Source organism: Vespa velutina, chromosome 6, assembly GCF_912470025.1.
Source record: "Vespa velutina chromosome 6, iVesVel2.1, whole genome shotgun sequence".
NCBI classification, from domain to species: Eukaryota; Metazoa; Arthropoda; class Insecta; order Hymenoptera; family Vespidae; genus Vespa; species Vespa velutina.
In genome coordinates this window covers 326,824-345,749 of record NC_062193.1, presented here as the reverse complement: position 1 = coordinate 345,749, position 18,926 = coordinate 326,824, and the positions used below count along the sequence as shown (strand labels likewise).

Below are 18,926 nucleotides of genomic sequence, written 5' to 3'. Positions count from 1 at the left end.
CATTCATCGTGACCAGTGGATCTATAATTTTGACGATTAGGAAGAGACGAGGGAACTTTTTCCATGCGAATCAACTATCATCGCTGATTCGATGCATATCTAAAAACACTCTCGTAATTGCACCCCTTACCACAATCTATTTTAATATTTAACGAATATTGATTAATTTTTTTGTTTACAACTCCATTAAATTATTACAATAACAATGATAGAGAGAACATTTTTATCCAACAATATTGATCGTGTAAATTACTCGATCAAGAAAATTTGTCTCCGTCGAATTGTTAAGGAGGAAAAAAGGGAAAAAATCAAGGACACCCATGTCGCCATCCTTTCCCTTCGATTTATCGACTCGAATAATCCACGAAAAACTTTCCCGTAACCATACTTTTTCAACCTAAAAGAAATATATTCCTTCGGTGATGGCCGGAGAGGACCGTGACGATTAATTTTACTTTCTACACGCCGCGAGTCTTGGTAACGTAGCTCGTCGTTACGAATGAACCAGTTTCATCGTTGTCTTCCAACGTTGGAGTTGGAAGAAAAAGAGAGAGAGAGAGAGAGAGAGAGAGAGAGAGAGAGGAAAAGAGGGAATGGACAGGAGGGGGGGGGGAAGAAAGAAAAAAACATAAAAGAGAAGAACGAAGTACAGTCGTTTTGAAAGTACCGCGTCATTAGCCACGGAACTTTCCTTTCTTCCGGTCTTCACCGCAATGGCGGGGAAAGGGTCGTAAAGAGTGAGGAGGAGGAAGAGGAGAGAAGGAGAAAGGGAGAAGGGGAAACAGGTAGAGAGTGCTTCCTTTGAGTTTTGCTGATTTAATGGCCGACGAGTCGCTCTCATAAAGGCATTTTTCTTTTCCGCGACGATATTCCTTTTCTCGAACGAATAGAAAGAGAAAAAGGGTGAAGGGCGGAGGGAAAAATGATCGACTATAGTTATTCTTTACGTTATTCTTTTTTTTCTTTGCATTTCTTTATCTTTTTATTTATCTTTTGCGTTCTCTTTAACCGAAGTGCTTTATTATTTTCTTTTTCATTTGCTTATTCTCTTTCTCTCTTTCCCTCTCTCTATCTCTCTCTCTCTCTCTCTTTGTTGAACGATCATATCTCATTCTTATCAATAGGATTCTCATCGAGGTTAGACAATTTCAAAGAATCAATTTCTTGTAAAATCATAGATATTTATCTCGAAAAATAAAAGAAACAAGAAATACCTAGACGTCGTTTATTTAATGATTCCGATAATTGACACAATCGATCGTTAGGAAATGGCAATGGGTAAAAGACATAGGGAATTAATTAAATGGGACGCAAGAAATTTTATGGAGTTCAATGAAGCATTAATTCAACATTAGGAAAGTGATAACATACTGTAGTTTCATGTTCGGCCATGTTGAACTAACCTAAAGGCACCGTAGTAATCTAGAGAGGCTTGCCAGCATCTGGCAAGTAGTAATATTCGGAATAGTCGAGGCCTCATAGCCTCTCTCTCTCTCTCTCTCTCTCTCTCCCTCTCTCATTCTCTCTACAGTACTGAATCGTTCATGAGTCGGTATTGCGATTTTGAGTGGCCAAAGACCGTTTCTGCTATTTCGCAATGGCGGCGAACTAACACGCTGCCTGGAACTATTGCAATGCCCTCGGATTTGACTTCAACGAGTCGATGACTATACAATCCGTACCAACGGATCAGAGACCGAGAAAGCTCTCGCCTCCAACAGGTACACGCTGGCTTACAATTGCAATTTCGAAGTCTGTTTGTGGCCTCATAATGATAGCTTTTGTGAAATTAGAGTTTCCTTGAGTTCCGTTTCGCACTGTTACCGACATTGACATATTTATTGCAATTAGTGATATTTATCGGTTCCATATTACATTCTCTTTAAAATTTTCTTAACGCTTCGAAAATTATCCCAACGATTATTGTTATCTCTAAGAGATTATTTATTCGCGTCGCAATTATTTATTCCCGTCAATATTTCGAATCATATTAATCGCTATTATATCGATCTATTGATAAAACATGCCTATTTCGTTATCGTTGATATTATAATTAATAATTTTCGTGTAAAAAGTGATTTATTCTTATAAATATTGTTTTATTGATTGCCTCGATTGAACGATTATTATTTAAAGTTTAATTAATAGTAATTAATTCTCATTATTATTATTATTATTATTATTATTATTATTACTATTATTATTAATATTATTATCGAACTGTGCCAAGCAATATATCGTGATTGATCGCAATATAAAAATAATTTTATGTAGCTCGTTTAAACGTAGAGCGATAAGAAGGTAACCGTGGAATTTGATCGCGACAACACAAAGGAACGTTCCACTTACCAAGTTCGATCTTTCATTTCTCTTTGCCGGTTCGTAGCGATAGCAAGTTTCTTCGCGCATGTTTTTCGAATTAAGCGATAACGAGAAATGGCTTCAATTTTACACCGATTTCGTTGCTCTCATTATATCACGAGTTATCATGAGCCGATTTATTTTTCTTTTATAACGAATAAAACTAGCTCATTTCTTGTTACGAACCAATTATATGAGAGATCTGTTTTTATACAATCGTTCATTTTATTTTCTTCAACAGAATTATAAATCTGTTTCATCTAACAATATTCGAATACGTTTATTTATGATTAAATTTTTTATAGTCGTTCATCTGTATATGTCCTTAATAATTATTGTAAATAAGAGCATATCTATACCCTTGAAAGTCCGTTGAACTTTCTCACAAGAGTAATTTATGGATGCTCTTGAAAAATTCATTGGACATCTGCCAAGGGACAAACGTAGGATAAATAATATATGATAGAGAATTTTGTCTGATTTTTAAATATCTTTTCATGTATGATTTACAGAATACATTTTATGTATGATTTACAGAATTTTCTTAAGCCGAATAATAAATATAAGAGATATTATAGATCAGAGATTTATTATAGTTCAAGAGATTTATAGATCAAAAGATTTATATGTTTATCTTCGATCTAGAGATAGTTATTTTTTCCCTCATAAATAATGCAAACACCTGATATAAAGTATCGTCCATGAAATTATTTAAAAATATTTGGGACGAATATTCTGGACAGGAATATACCCGACCAATTAAAAATCTGTTCTGCTCTTTTTTCATGTTGCACGAAACTATCCTATATTTTATTTTTCCTTAAGGCTGTTTATAATCTTTCGTTCGAAGCGTGTGTGCGACGTGAGCGACAAGTGTGGACAAATTATGAACTACGAGCGCAACAGGGGTATACACCATTCTCACCACGTGGCCATCGTATCGATATATAAGCTTGTGTAGTTTATATCTCTCTTACCGATAACATAAGAGTCAGATTAGTGTAGGTTGAAGAATTAGCGTGTTAGTAGGCTGCTTATATTCTTCAGTCTTTCATATTTATATTCTTCTTTGATGGTAGCATGTCTTGCAGTAATCCGTTCTAAATAGGGCTCGCACAGTACAGGTATACATTTTTTTTTTTTTTCTTTTTACGACAAATCCATAGAGAATAATAAATATAATTCATACATATGTTAACTAGTAATAATATAAATTTACAACAAGAAAAAAAAAAGATTATTTTATCAAAAATAATAATTACGAATTTATGTTATATATTACTTCAATAAAAATCAGAGCATGCGTTTTTGTTTTCACACTAATTATAAGGTAGAATTCCTAGTGATATTATTTTTATGGTTTTCCCTGTAGGACTAGTCCAGTTTATTTTATTACTATTATTATTGTCGTTATAATAATAATACATGGTGTAATAATAAAATACAATAACAATAATATATTTAAAAAGTAATAAATTAAAAAATTGAATGTAAAAGATATATTTAAATATTATATACATTAGATACATTCTTCATTATTATAGTAAAGTGAATGGTGATATATTATTTTGAAATCTAGGATTTAAGAATATCTTATTTCCAATTGTTTTCGCATACGGATAAAAAGTTTAAAACTTTTTTCTAAATATTCTTTTATTTTGAAAAATTCTAATACGTTAGATAATTATTTACTATAATTACTTACTAAGATTCTTTCGATGGTTTCTTTCTGATGTTTTTTCAAGTTTCCGAAATAAAATGAGCCAACATGAGCTTCTCCTTTGGAATAACTTGAAAAACGATAAATTATTGTTACATTTATCTATTTAATAAACAGTGACTTCGGCATAGTTGACTAGATCAATGAATCATTTTTCATAACAGATTAAGAGTCTCGTAAAATCAATGAGTGATATAAACAAAAACGGAATAAAAATAAACACGAGTATAATGAACCAGTGATACGATTATAAGGCAGAAAAACAAGAAGTGATAACGAACGAAAATAAAACAAAAACAGCGTCTTATATTCGTCATCGTATCCTATTAGTATTGGGTATATCTGGGTAGTCACGTGTGTAAATTATCGAGGACACGATTTGTTGAGAACTCGCACAAAAAACCATCACACGAGGTGACTCATGGAAAGCTCTCGTAAAGGAAGGCAGATCTTTGAGAAACATCAGCGAGTGTGGACTGGTTATATCGTATTTATCTTCCTGGTTGAAATATACTCTTTCTTCTTTCGTTATTGTAAATCACCATCATCATATATAATGTAGGATGTACTTACATGATGTATATAATATTTATATATATATATATATATATATATATATGTATGTATATATATATATATATTTCTTCTTCTACTTCTTCTTTCTATCATCATTATTATTATTATATATCACCATAGTAGAGTAGTAGTAGTAATAATAATAATATAAAGTAGACTAGTTCTGTTGAGGAAACCGCAGAAAATAATATCGCTTGGAGTTCTATTTCGTTGATAGTGCAAAAACCAACTCACAAGTTTTGATTTTTATCAAAATGATATATAAATATTTATGAAATATTATTTGTGAGAAAATAAACGACGAAATTATCGAACGAGTTATCGTAACTTTTTCCGTATGAGCATTAAAAAACACGTATATGCTTGCATTTAAAATGGTTCGAATAATCCGAGATAGTGTCTGTACACAAGCAACAAGGTAAATCGGCTAGTTCATGGAAACAATATAAAACTGCTCAAGCATGTATATGGTAATCAGTAGTAAGAGCTTCGTCTCTTTTACCGCAACTTTCAAGGGGCGCCACTATACAAAACTTATTTTTTTCAGGAAAAACATCATTGCTTAAGCTAATCTATGATTCTGAGCATAATTCTTGATCGACTTTGGCGAACATAGTCTTATCTTCGACAATGATTATTACATATATATTAAATTTTTCAAAAAGAATCGTGCCAAAAAATGCTATTTTTTTCTTTTGGAAGAATAATTTATGCATGAAAAGAAAGACTGTTTTCAAAATTTAAAGAATTTGATTCAACCTTTATCCTCAAGATGAGAAATTGCTCATCCGTTTAAACGTTTAATATTAACTAATCAAAGCTTATTTTAATGGTCGAATCTAAAAAAATTGTCTTTTAAGAATTGCGATATCTATTTCATATAATTCGACGAAACGATCACAAATGTTATAATTGATAGAGATCAATGCGAGTCTCAATTAATACACTTACAGAAATACGCGAAATTATAACTGTATCACAACTTAGAGATCTATATTAATTACATCGTTTGTAATATTGTTGAATATAAACTTTATCTATGAACAAACAAATTGGAGAATTAGTTTTGCAGAATTAATTTAACTCAAGACAAACGGGAACTATGCGCAATAACTATAGAATAGATTTCTAACACGTACAATCGAATATAGCGGAATTATTTATCGTACCGTACAGATTTTATTTAAACAATTTTCCGACATCTTCGTCATGGTAAAAATTATTTTTATTAAATTAAAATATACGAAAAAAATTTCAAAATAACTTTTACGTTAATGCTACGATTACGCTGATGATAACAAAAAAGAAAAGAAAGGGAAAAGAAAAGAAAAAGAAAAATAATGATAATTTTATTTAATATCCTTCCATCTTAATTATTAACACTTCCCAAAGATATCGATTATTGTACTGACCTAAATACACATAGATACATTTATTTATTTCCTTTTGTTCGAATCTAACTAAGAAATATATTCATTGCAAAGGAGACAATATTAATGCCATTTAAAAAAATAGGAAAAATAGAGAAAAAGGTCGAATGAAGAGTTAGCGAGATATCATTAATTATATTAACGATGCCGCCAACGGCCTCTTGACGTAAGCCACTTTAATGACATTAACGTCACCCATAATTATTACTAATGTCGAGCGCGTACTCAACGAATAAGAGAGAAGGAGAGAGGAAGGAGGGAAGATCTCACCCGTTCATTCGGGAGTCGTGTGTCACGACACATACATAGATCACGTAACGTTACGTGCTACGAGGGACCAAGAGGAAAGTAGACGTAGATATACGTTCTCTCTCTCTCTCTCTCTCTCTCCCTCTCTCTCTCTCTCTCAATCTCTCTCTTTCTCTCTTTCTCTTTCTCTCTCTCTTTCTCATTCGTTCACTCACGTATACTTCATATACGCGCGATTGTGTCCGAGAAAACACGTCGAGAGCACGGCCTCGTTCTCGTATTTCGGCTCGAATTCAAACCGAAAGCGACAAAATATGTATGTCGCGTGTCCCAAACCCCTGACATGCATGTATATAGTCAGAAGAAGGATGGAGAGAGAAGTTAGAATTGGGGGAGGGGGGGGAGGGTAATAGAAAGAGAGAGAGAAAGAGAGAGACTGTCGAGAGATCGCAGAAACGTCAGTGAATAACGTAAACGAACGTTCCGTCGAGTATCATTTCACGTGAAGCAATGATAATTATTGAACGACACACACACACACGCACACACATACAAACTCATTCGTAACATGCTATTTAACATCGAAATCATTCAAGCTTATCACAGCATCCGAATTATTATATTGCGCTCACATTTCTATAGAAAATTCTTGAATCAATCTTAATAATATATTTTTCGAGCGAGTATTCATCAATTCTTTTTTCTTTTTTTCTTTTTTTCTTTCTTCCATAACAGCTACATAAAAACGAACGTTTTTATTCATAATTTTCTTCTCTTTTTTATTATATTCTTATATTTTTTATTTCTCTTACAATTAAATTATATCCATAGTTGTTAAGCTTATTATATTAAAATTAACTTGAAAAAGTCAATCGTTTCCAAAAAAAAATATTTATTCAATTAATCGAGAAACGATAAGAAAGTAGATAATACGAGGAGTAATGTAATCTCGATTAAGAATTAACGAGGTATAAACGACGAACGGAAATTTGGAAGTTTTCTTTCGTAAAAGTTAAGAAAGCGTATTATATTATATTTCCTTCCATTCTCTCTCTCTCTCTCTCTCTCTCTCTCTCTCTCTCTCTTTCTCCCTCTCTCCTTCTCTCTCTTTTTTTCCGCTTTCATTTTTATCGCGATTGTTCACCTTATTACGAGATAAAAAGATAGAGAGGATTTTTCACCGAGGAGATTCCCCCACCTAACTCGTAAATTTACATGCCCGAAGATTTGTTTAGCTTCTTCTATCTTCCTTCTTTCCTCCCTTTCTCTCTCTCTCTCTCTCTCTGTCTCTCTCTCTGTCTCTCTCTCCTACCATTCTAATTTCTCCACCGCTCTCCTCTTTTTTCTTCTCTCGTTACGAAATGTTAACTTTCACGGAGCTCCTTTTTTCCCACCCCTTTCACACTACCACCTCCCTAACCCTTCCACCCCCTACCACCTCCCACGCTTCCTTTCTCGTCCATCTCCTTTCTCCTTCCCTCGCTCGACCTTTTTCTTTTTCCTCTCTCTTTCTTTTTTTTTCTTTTTTTTTTTTTCTCTTACCTTTTACGGTCCAGAAATTATTAATTCCGAGTAGCACGGAAAGCATTGTTTCGCGGGTCATTATTCTCTCTCCCTTCTCCTATTTTCTTTCGTGTCTCGACGAAACAATTAGTGTAGGGTGTACGTTCTCCCCCTACGAGCGACGTAGGTACATACATACGGCTTTGGAGGTATCCTTTACTTTCTCTCTCTCTCTCTCTCTCTCTCTCTCTCTCTCTCTCTCTCTCTCTTTTTCTTAAGGGCAAAACGTCAGAATGCATGGCTGCCTCGGTAATAAGTTAGAGACACTTCTCGATCGTCGTTCCTACAAGATCACATTAATAATAATAATAATAATGATGATGATGATGATGATAATGATAATTATGATGATGGTGGTGGTAATGGTGATGATGATGATATATTACAATCATACAGTTGTAGGAATTAGTAATATCTAAGCAACGTATAAACAAACAGTTATAGAGAAGACGCTTAACTATGATCTATATGAATTACTATCCTTAATCAGATTCTGATCAGAAAGTCTGAAAAATAACATAATAATAATGATAATTATAATGTTAATGATAATATCAATAATGATAATTACGTTTAGCACGAGACAAAAGAAATCAGTAAAGTTTCTAATTATTTTTTCAATATGTTAATAATAATTATAAATAATTAATTAAAACCGAATTAAAATCGAAAATCAACAATTTCGTATTTTATATTACTACAAAAAAAAAATATATATATATATATTGATAGATTCAACTATTTATATAAAAAGAGAGTAATTAAAAAAGGGACGATTTTATATGAATAATTTGATTAAATATCTACACGTGTATAGACGATCTAATAAAAGATTAATAGATCACTAAAAACGCATGGATATATTCGAGCTTTAATGTATACGCAGCCAGAGTCAAAAGAATCAATCATTAATATGGTCAATTAATTTTATAATTAAAAGTCTTTAATGAAGCGAGTTTTTTCTTTTCTCTCCTTTTTTTATTTATATATTGTTTTCTTCTTTTTAACCATCCGCTTAAAGCAAAACATCTCTATGAGCCATACAATTTGAAATTCTCTCTCTTTCTCTCCCTCTCTCTGTCTTTCTCTTTCTTTCTTTCTTTCTTTCTTTCTTTCTTTCTTTCTTTCTTTCTCTTTCTAATTCTAGACATCGTCTATTGCTTCTCTCCGAACGAACGAATGAAGTAAAAGAGGGGGAGGGAAAATAGTAGGGAGCCTTTCTTATACGCAGACTGCATTTCGCAATTTGCTTAAGCAAACCTTTCCAGAAATTCATATCCGCCCGTCCTTTTGCTACTAACCCCTCTCACCCTCTACTTTGTCCCTTCACTCTTCTTCAGAAGACATTCTCTCTCTCTCTCTCTCTCTCTCTCTCTCTCTCTCTCTCCCTCTGTCTTCTTTTTTCAGGGAGTACCGCAAGCTTTGTTTCTTTTTTCTTATTTTACTAGCTAATGTTTTTTTTTCCTTTTTTTCTTTTTTTATTATAGGCACTAATATCTGTTTTCAGGAAAAAGAAATGAATAATCTTAACTCGTTCGATCGAGTCGTTTGTTCCTTTGTACTTTCTTTTTCTATTTTATTCTTCCTCTTTTTTTTTTTTCTTTTTTTTTTCTCTTTCCATCAGAGATTTTTCAGCGGATATTTTTCAAGGGAATTTAAATCCTTTTACTGGCAAATCCCCAAATACCGTGGTGCATGCGAAAATTGTCAGGAAAACTAAAGAGGGTAATCCATTTAATTACTATTCTTAACGCTCAAAGTTTATTTTTGTTATGGTGAAAAATATCTTTCTGTGGTTCCTATTTCCTTGTCATGTTCAAAAGTAAAAAAGAAGTTTTATGTATACACGCATATACGTAAATGCATACATTCATATATACATTATACATATATGCATAAACACACATATCTACATACGCACACAAACACATATAAACATTCATGTATCAACATATGTACGTACATTAACATAAAACGAACATAATCTTAAGACGAAGCTAGATATATTCCTCAAAGGATAGTTTTTTTCCTTTATTTTCCTTACTATCATCTCTCCCTTCTTGAAGTTTTCCACCGTCGACGATGAGATTGCACGCTACGAGAAAAAGGAAAGGAAAAAGAGAAACAGAGAGAAACAGAGAGAGAGAGAGAGAGAGAGAGAGAGAGAGAGAGAAAGAGAGGGAAAGAGAGAGAGAGAGAGAGAGAGAGAGAGAAAGATATATCGAAGAGATGCAAACGAGTAGCACGAAAGGAAAAGAGAAACGATGACGACGGCGACGACGGTAGCGGTGAAGAAAATGCTAAAGAGAGAATATAAGAAGGGAAAAAAAAAGAAAAGAAAGAAGAAGAAGAAAAAAAAGAAAGAAAAAGAACAGAGGTCGGTTTCTTTGAGATGCGCATTACGTTGAATCTGCTCTGATTTGTAGAAGCAATTCAGAAATTGCCCTTCTTTTCCTTCCTTCTTTCTTTCTTTACTCCGTAACATTTTCTTTATCTCCTTTCGTTTCCACCCTTGGTTCTCCCTTTTCACCTTTCCTTTTTTATTATTTTCATTTCATTTCATTTCATTTCAAATACATAGCACCATTGTTTCTGTGTCACAAATACGATTGTTCATAACGTTGCTACCGCACTCTCTTTTAAAAATTAGATATCCTTAGAATAATAACATTATTACCTTTGACATCGGATATCAGTGGTTCTCATTATTTCCTCTGATATACAATCTATTTTCGATAAATGTAAGTATCGAAGAATATAATAACATCGAATAAGTTGATATAATAACATTGATTAATTTTATATTGAATTTATCCATTTCTTTGTAAGAATCTCAAATGAATGAAATAATATAATTTTAAAGAATTAGCAAACAAATGAGCGATCGTTCGCGATCCGTATTCTTTTTCTTTTTTTTTCTTTTTTTTTTTTTCTTTTTCTTTTTCTTTCTACGTTTGTCTTTTACTCTTTATTGGGAAGTTTTAACAGGCTGTATTAATTTACATTCGCTTTACTGTGATATCTCAAATGTTTCGCGAGGTAATGTATAGGATTAAATCTGAAATTTTCATACCGAGCTATCCAACGGATTCTTATGACTTTTTCAACGGTAAAATATATAGGCGCTTGGTGGTAAGTCGGATGGAGAGGTGGAAGATGGAAATGGCGGGTTGAGGGTGGAGCCGAGGAAAATATAGAATGTATGAGAGGATGAAATTCAACCTGGATTAAGTTTCTCGCGAACTTGAAGTTACGCCGAGACTCGACGCGCATTCTCCCATTCTATATAATAATGTTACTACGTACGTAGTATTTTATGTACAATGTGAATGCTATTGCTATTTTATATAGATATACATGTACATATATGTATACGTGTGTGTCTATATATATCCACATATACATGTATACCCATGTATCGCAAGTTACAATGAAAATGGGAAGAAAATGGCGAATCACAGTAAGAAACAAGACCGATTAATTTTCTCTATCTCTTATTTGAAAATTCACGACATACATACGTTGTCCCTTCGTTAATTGAGGATTTTGCAAATTCAACGAGAAAACTTCATTCTAAGTAGTCTTATCGTTTTATCCTATCGTAGATAAAGAGATCTGCTTCAGTATTAGACTATTAAGAGTTAGTTGGGAATGGGAAAAGTAATGAGAATCCTGGGGCCAAACAAATCCAATTAATTTTGTTAAATTAATTCGAAATAAAGTTACATCTACGTTTTCTAGTTTCTAATTCTAATTTTAAATTGCCCTATCGTTCAATCGTACAAAACTTAAAGAAAAATTTCATTTGTTTCGTAATAAAATCATGTTCCTTTCTCTTTCTCTTTCTCTCTTTCTATTTCTCTGTATCTCTTGAATACTCGACTTCCAATTTTCCGCGGCATGACAGACGTCGATTAAATCATGTCTGCGGAGCTTGAGGTGTAAACAATACGAAATTCAATAATTCGCACCTCGCGCCATTTTCAGCACACACCATCACGTGGTAGAGACACGTACGTAGGGGGAAAGTCCAATATTTGACTCTGGCGCTTAGCTTGAAACTTTCTCGATTGTCGTCTCTTTCACGCCTCTTTCGTCGAATACATATGTACACACATAGACGTCATAGAGTAAAATATGAAATAAGTTAGCATATTTTATTTCCTCCTCCTGGAATATATTATTTCTTAACCACGGAACAATATTTTTTATTTATTCATTTTTTTCTTTTTCGGCTTTTTTCTTTTTTTTTTTTTTTTTTTTTTTTTTTTTTTTTTTTTTTTATTTGCCATCGTCGCGACGACGTTTAAAACTATTTAATTTCGATCGTGAAAATCGTGAAAAAAAATGTTGATCGGTCCGTTCTAATATTAACAGACTTTTAATTTAAAAACTTATTCCATTATCCGAACTTTCTTTATCTTATCGGCACTCTTATCAACAATTAATTAATGATTTTAACGATGAATTCTTATCTGAGAATAACGATCGGCAAAAATTCAATTTCTTTATAATAAATTGAGTCGGACGGATGTATAATTTTCTCCTTGGGCGTTATCTATTTTTTATTTTTTTCTTCTCTTTTCTTCTACGTTTGAAAGTTTCATTAGGTTTACGACATTTTAGTTGAAAACGTCACTTAGATACGAAGGAAGAGAGAGAGAAAGAGAGAAGGAAGAATCATTGCGCGTCTAATTACACTGGCGCACTAATTCACGCGGTTCGAAATGGACGCACCTTGGCTTTTGGTTTTCGCCTCCGGCCGCGTGTAACGAGCCGAACCCCTCTAATTGACCTCCGCAGGAATGCTTCTACGAAGCCCGTACATCAGAGGGGATTACAATACGCGGCTAACCGTGGACAAGCAACGTGGCGACAGGCAAACGCAAGCAGAAGCCGCATGCCACTGACCGAGCACCCCGGCAAATATCAATTAGCCTCGCTAATGAGAAATCTCATCGACTCTCGCGGCCGATCATTCCTCCTATAATATCGACTCGAAATTGAAGGATGTTCAAACGAGAATGTTGAGAAAAAAGAAAAGAATAGAAAGAAAATACATTATGTAGAATTGTTTGGAATGAAAATTGTCATTGTTTAACAAAAGAAGAAAAGAAAAAATAATCGATTCATTCGATTTGAATTGAATTTGAATTTGAAACAATATGAATGTCAAACTTCGTGGGAAGTATTATTCTTCGAGATGAATTCGGACAACTTACACGAAGGCGAAGACCAATCAAAATCAAAGTTTCACAAGTGCAAGAACGATAGAGAGAGAGAGAGAGAGAGAGAGAGAGAGAGAGAGAGAGAGAGAATTTCTCTTTGGATGTTACTCGTCTGACCGACTACCGATAGTTACTACTTGCACCAGACGAACCATCGACCATCATACGAAACTTCTATTCGTATCGTTGGCCCAAATGTCAAATTATACTTTTACTATTCAAAGAAAACTTACTCGTTTTTTTTGTAATATTCAATCAATCTTAAATACCTTCTTCTCTTCTCAATCTCAAAGAAGAACAAAAAGAAAAAAAAATCACTGACGTCAAATTCATAGAAATAATCGCATATACGATGAAGTATTAATCATTTAATTTAATCGTCGTATTTTTTTATCAGCCTTTTTTCCCTTCGTTTAAATGAACGTTCTATTTTTTAAATTTTTCTCCCTCGAATTGATTTTTTTGTCACGCATAGTCCTGAAATATTTACGATTCCATCGGGAGATTTATTGAATTTGTAATACATCATAATAAACCCCTCTCTCTCTCTCTCTCTCTCTCTCTCTCTCTCTCTCTCTCTCTCTCTCTCTCTCTTTCTCTCTCGAGAATAGAGAAGTAAAAAAGAAAGAAAATTTCGAACGAATAAACTTTTTTTTTTGATAGAAAAGAAAAGATAGTTGAATGTGTTATAGGCCAAGAACAAAGGCTAGTCGTAAGCTATATATAATCTCAGTTTTTCTTTTCTTTTCTTTTCTTTTCTTTTCTTTTCTTTTCCTTTCTTTTCTTTTGCTTTCTTTTCTTTTCGTTCATTCGTTCGTTTCTTCGTTGGTTTGTTCAGACGTAGACGCCAAGAACTCTACGTGTATCTTTTGGTCAATGTCGTCCAACATTTTACGAGCTGGACCACCCACATTTTATCTTCCTTTCTCAACCCACCCGAAGCCATCTTTTATTTTTCTTCCAACCTTTACCCAGCCTTTCCATAGACAAAGTAAATCGCGCAGGTTGTTCTTTATATTTTAGATATATAGGATGTATTTTATGATTCGAGAGAGTAGTAGATAAATGGAAGTATTAAAAAAAAATTTTAATGATCTTTTATCTTTGGAAATTAATGTTAAAAGAAAAATTGTTACCTCTACGTGTATTCATCGATTCTAATTGTTAATCTCATTCTACGTAAAAATTTGTCAGAATAAAATTGGAGATCATTCGTTGTATATATTTCCGTGGAAATATACAATTTTCATAATACGAAGTAGATTTCTTATTCAAAAATAATTCGCTGTTGTGATACAAATATAATTATCGATAATTATTCCAAACATCCTAAATAAAATCTTTGGTATTTTCATTTGACACAGATATATGTAAATTAATAAGGAACATTTATCACGTAGAAATAAATTTTCTAAAACGTAAAAAGAACGATCACTATACAGATTTACAATTGCAAATAATTAAATGGCACTTGCGTTTGTAATTACTTTATATCATATTTACCTTAACGTTATAATTTAATTTTCGATCTAGAAGTGATCCTAATCTATCGTAGAAGTTTTCGAAAGGTTCATAATTATCTCTTGCGTGGTAGATAGATCTTCTCCTGTTTCGTTCCAGTGCACGGTACTGAAATCGATTTAGAACGGCGCCCCTTTGCATCCCTCCCGTCCCGTCCTGTTCCTCTTGCATTCTTGGCTCAAAGGGAGATATCTAGTGACGTCATCTCGCCTCTCATCCGCAAACATCCCCGAGTGTATCCGTTCGCATTTACGTACCTAGAATTCTGTCCCTGTGCGTTCATCCGCGTATCTCTCTGTTTAACAAAGCAGCCTCACTGTCGTACCACTTTCTGTCTCAATTAGCATCTACAAATGACCTCATTGAACTTAATACTGGTTGTAAATTCTTTATTTATTATTTACGTCATTATTCTTTATATCATATTATTATTATTATTATTATTATTATTATTATTATTATTATTATTATTATTATTATTATTATTATTTGTAAAATACATTAATGCTCTATAGTGCGTTTAATATCTGCAAAAATTTACAAACCCGTGATGATAATTTACTTATGTGAATAAAATCTCTTGATAAAGTCTCTTAATTAATATTTCTATTTTTTTCCTTTCTTTTTCTTTTTTATTTTGTTTTCTTCCATTCTTTATTTCTTTTCTATTAATTATTAATTACATACAAAAATAATGAACGTCTACCAATTTGATAATTAATAATTACACATACGTGCTCCATCCTAACGCAACTCCCTCTATTGGGGTATCAACCACAGCTCTTGGTAGCAACCTCTTGGAAAGGTTTCGAGTTGAGAGTGTGGGAAAGAGAGTGCCTGTGAGAAGTGGCTTAGCCAAGTAGGGAAAAAAAAGAAAAGAAAAGAAAAGAAAAGAAAAGAAAAGAACGTTTTGGCACGGTCACGTACCAGAAGTGGCCACGTACGTCTACATTTTTTTTCTTTTCTTTTTTTTCCTTTCTTTTTTTTTCTTTTACGTTGAGACACGCGTACGTACGTATGACTAGCCAATAAATATATACCTACGTGCGAAGGGATGCTTGGAGGGTTGTGCCACGCAAGCTCTTTGATTCGTCGAGGACCACTTCCCAGCAGACGTTTCTTTTTGTTCTCACCACGATCACAGCTGGTCCTCGACACTCAACGAAGAATGAAAAGAAGAGAGAGAGAAAGAGAGATAGAGAGAGATTTTCTTTTGATTTCTACTCTTCTCTCTCTCTCTCTCTCTCTCATTGCTTTTCGTTTTACTTTTATCTTTCTCTTTCCCTCTATTTGCCTCTCTCTCTTTCTCCCTCATTGCTTTTCGTTTTACTTTTATCTTTCTCTTTCCCTCTATTTGCCTCTCTCTCTCTCTCTCTCTCTCTTCGTCTATCTGTCTACCTCTCTCTTTTCCTCTTATCCCTTCGATCTTTTATACGTGACGTCGAAAGTTTGTCGCTTAGAGCGAACGAGGGTGAAAGTAGGGAGTGAAGGAGAGGAAGGGCTTCGCCCTATCCTTAATCGGGTCTCCGATGGAAACATCCCCTCCTTGAGAACATGGACTCAAAACGTATTTCCGATTGCAATGTATCGATTACTCTTTGGCTTCTATCGTATTATGACTTCCCACTTCCTGCGGATCAACTTTCTAAAAATTCGAATTCTCTTTCATTTATTTCTTTTTTTTTTTTAACATATCTATGTATATGTATGTATACGAAGTTTTCCAATACACAACATGTATGTACATATAATGGATATATATATATATGTATATATGTGTGTGTGTTCATTAAATTAATTAATTAATGAATTATTTAGATTTATTATCATTTATTTCGATACTCGTTGACATTTTTTTTTCTTTCTTTTTATTCTTTTCTTTTTTATTTATTTCGCCATCCATCATATATTTTCTCTCATACGGAGTTACTCGTTTTAATGCAATGTATTATTAGTAAGCCATAAATTTCATCTACAATGTATGCATGAAATATGATATTTTTCGCATATTTTATCGACCGATAACAAATTTCCCTTAGTAATATGGACAATGTTAGCACGCTCGATTCGAAGTATGTACGTCTAATTATTATTAATGGACGTACGTTTTCGATTGGTTGAAAAGTGGGAGAATAGTCTATGAAGCATGAAGCGAGTAGGACGAATTTGAAACGGGAATTTGTGGGAACGCGAACGGATTGAAATCTAAGGGACCGGAAGGCACCTGCGTTTATCTCATATACAGGGTGTCTTTTAAACACTTGACATAAATTCGAGAATTCATTTATTAAATATTGTATTATCTTTAAGCGTTAAAATTTATTTCGTAATTATATCTCTCATTGATATAAAACATTTAACATTATAATTACGAATATTCATATATAAATTTATTTTGATATATATATATATATAACTTTTAATAAAATATACATGCAGTTTATTTGTAATACATTTATGCAATCGTTTTGCAATATGACAAATTGAAATTATTTAATTATATAATAATTGACATCGATGAAAAGTAATATCAAATTTTTGGTTTCAACAAGGTTTTTTTTTTTTTTTTTCGTTCAAACTTACAAAACACACCCTGTATATATTCTACCAACCAAGTGATATCATTTACGAATGAGTGCATCCTCTTCAAGGATCCATTTTCTCAAATTTATTGAACGCATCATTCTATTAACGACGCACGACGTAACATTGACCACATTGACCACACTCAGAAACCATATGAATGGTTATAAGAATCGAACGATTAAATTTCATCGGAAAACGAAAATATACTTCAAAATCTATACAACCTTTTAAAAATATCGATAATAAAAATACTGAAATTTATCGAATATATACATCGAGTACAATATTTTATTATTATTACTGTGGTTATTATTATTGTATTAGAAAGAAAAATGGAAAAGAACGTGAAATATTAAATGAAAATGGAGTTACTAAATATTTACTAAGATTTAAAAATACGGAATAAGAAAAGAATAAAATGATAGATTATTTAATGATAATAATATTTTTATAATAATCTATACTACGTCAAAAAAGAAAATAAATAAAAAGCAAATACTCGACTTCAATGTAAATTATAAAATATCGTAGCTAATGAGAATGTCTTTTGCACGAGTTAAAAGCAAAAATTTCTTCTAAGTATATTTTTCAAAAATAAAAAAAATAGTCTACATGTCTGGAATATTTTTAACCATAGGAAAAAGATAATCGTATAACCACTGACACTCCTTTTTATGAAGAGATAGGATGAACTCCATGCTTTTAATTAACAACAAATGCATTAGATTTTTCAATGATAACAAGTAAAACGAAATTTCAGAATTGTAAAGAAAAAATTACAAATGCATACATTTTTATAAATACGTCGATACGATTATCTATTTCTATCTTTTTCAAGATGACAATATATAACTAAATATTTTTTAAATTCATCCCTCGTGTTTATCATAAATGATAATAAATGAAATAATTAGAAAAAACAGTCTATCAATCGTTTTATAATACTTTACAAGCATGTTTATTAAATTATATTAATTTCTTTGTAATAATTCATCTATTATCAATCTATAAAATGATAAATCAAAAATATTGTAAATTACAAACTAGCAAAAAGAGTTTTAACTAAAACTTTATTTTTTTTGTTTTTAATATTTGTTTTTAATCGTAGTTATTGATTAGAGACACGATGTATGACTGTTATAAACTGTTGAATAGTTGACAATTCTTATCATGCATGTACAATGTACATGGCTATTTATTCGTACGAGAACACAGAATAATAATATATGCAGCTTTTTAGATAATAGTTAACATAAGTTGGTAATATCGATCCAGTTTCACTTATTTCATCAGAAACATACTGAAAGGTACGCAACAAAGATAAAAGGATAGAAAAGAAAAAACGATATATGGATAAAAGCTTATCGAAAGAATAAAATCATTGATTAAAATCGTGCAAATATATAATAATGAATTAGTGACACATTTTTACGATGTGTATTTTTTTTTTCTTTGCGATCGTAACTACAGATAATTCCCTGCGATTCGAATATATTTTTTCTCTCTTTTTTTCTTTTTTTTTTTTTTTTTTTTTTTTTTTTTTTTTTTTTTTTTTTTTTTTTTGAATTATCAATTCCGATTTATCCACCACTAGATCGTTTATCAACGAACGTTTATGCATACAATGTAGAATTTTCTTCGTTGGAAAATTATACGTTAAGTCGATTATTACAACACATCTGCGATTTCGAC

General features: G+C 32.3%; 1 protein-coding gene across 4 annotated transcripts in view; it reads left to right on the top strand.

Annotated features, from left to right (window-relative positions):
• Positions 1-18,926, top strand: part of LOC124949930 (alpha-mannosidase 2) — a 182,207-nt gene that overhangs the window by 80,726 nt on the left and 82,555 nt on the right. The window lies entirely within an intron of this gene.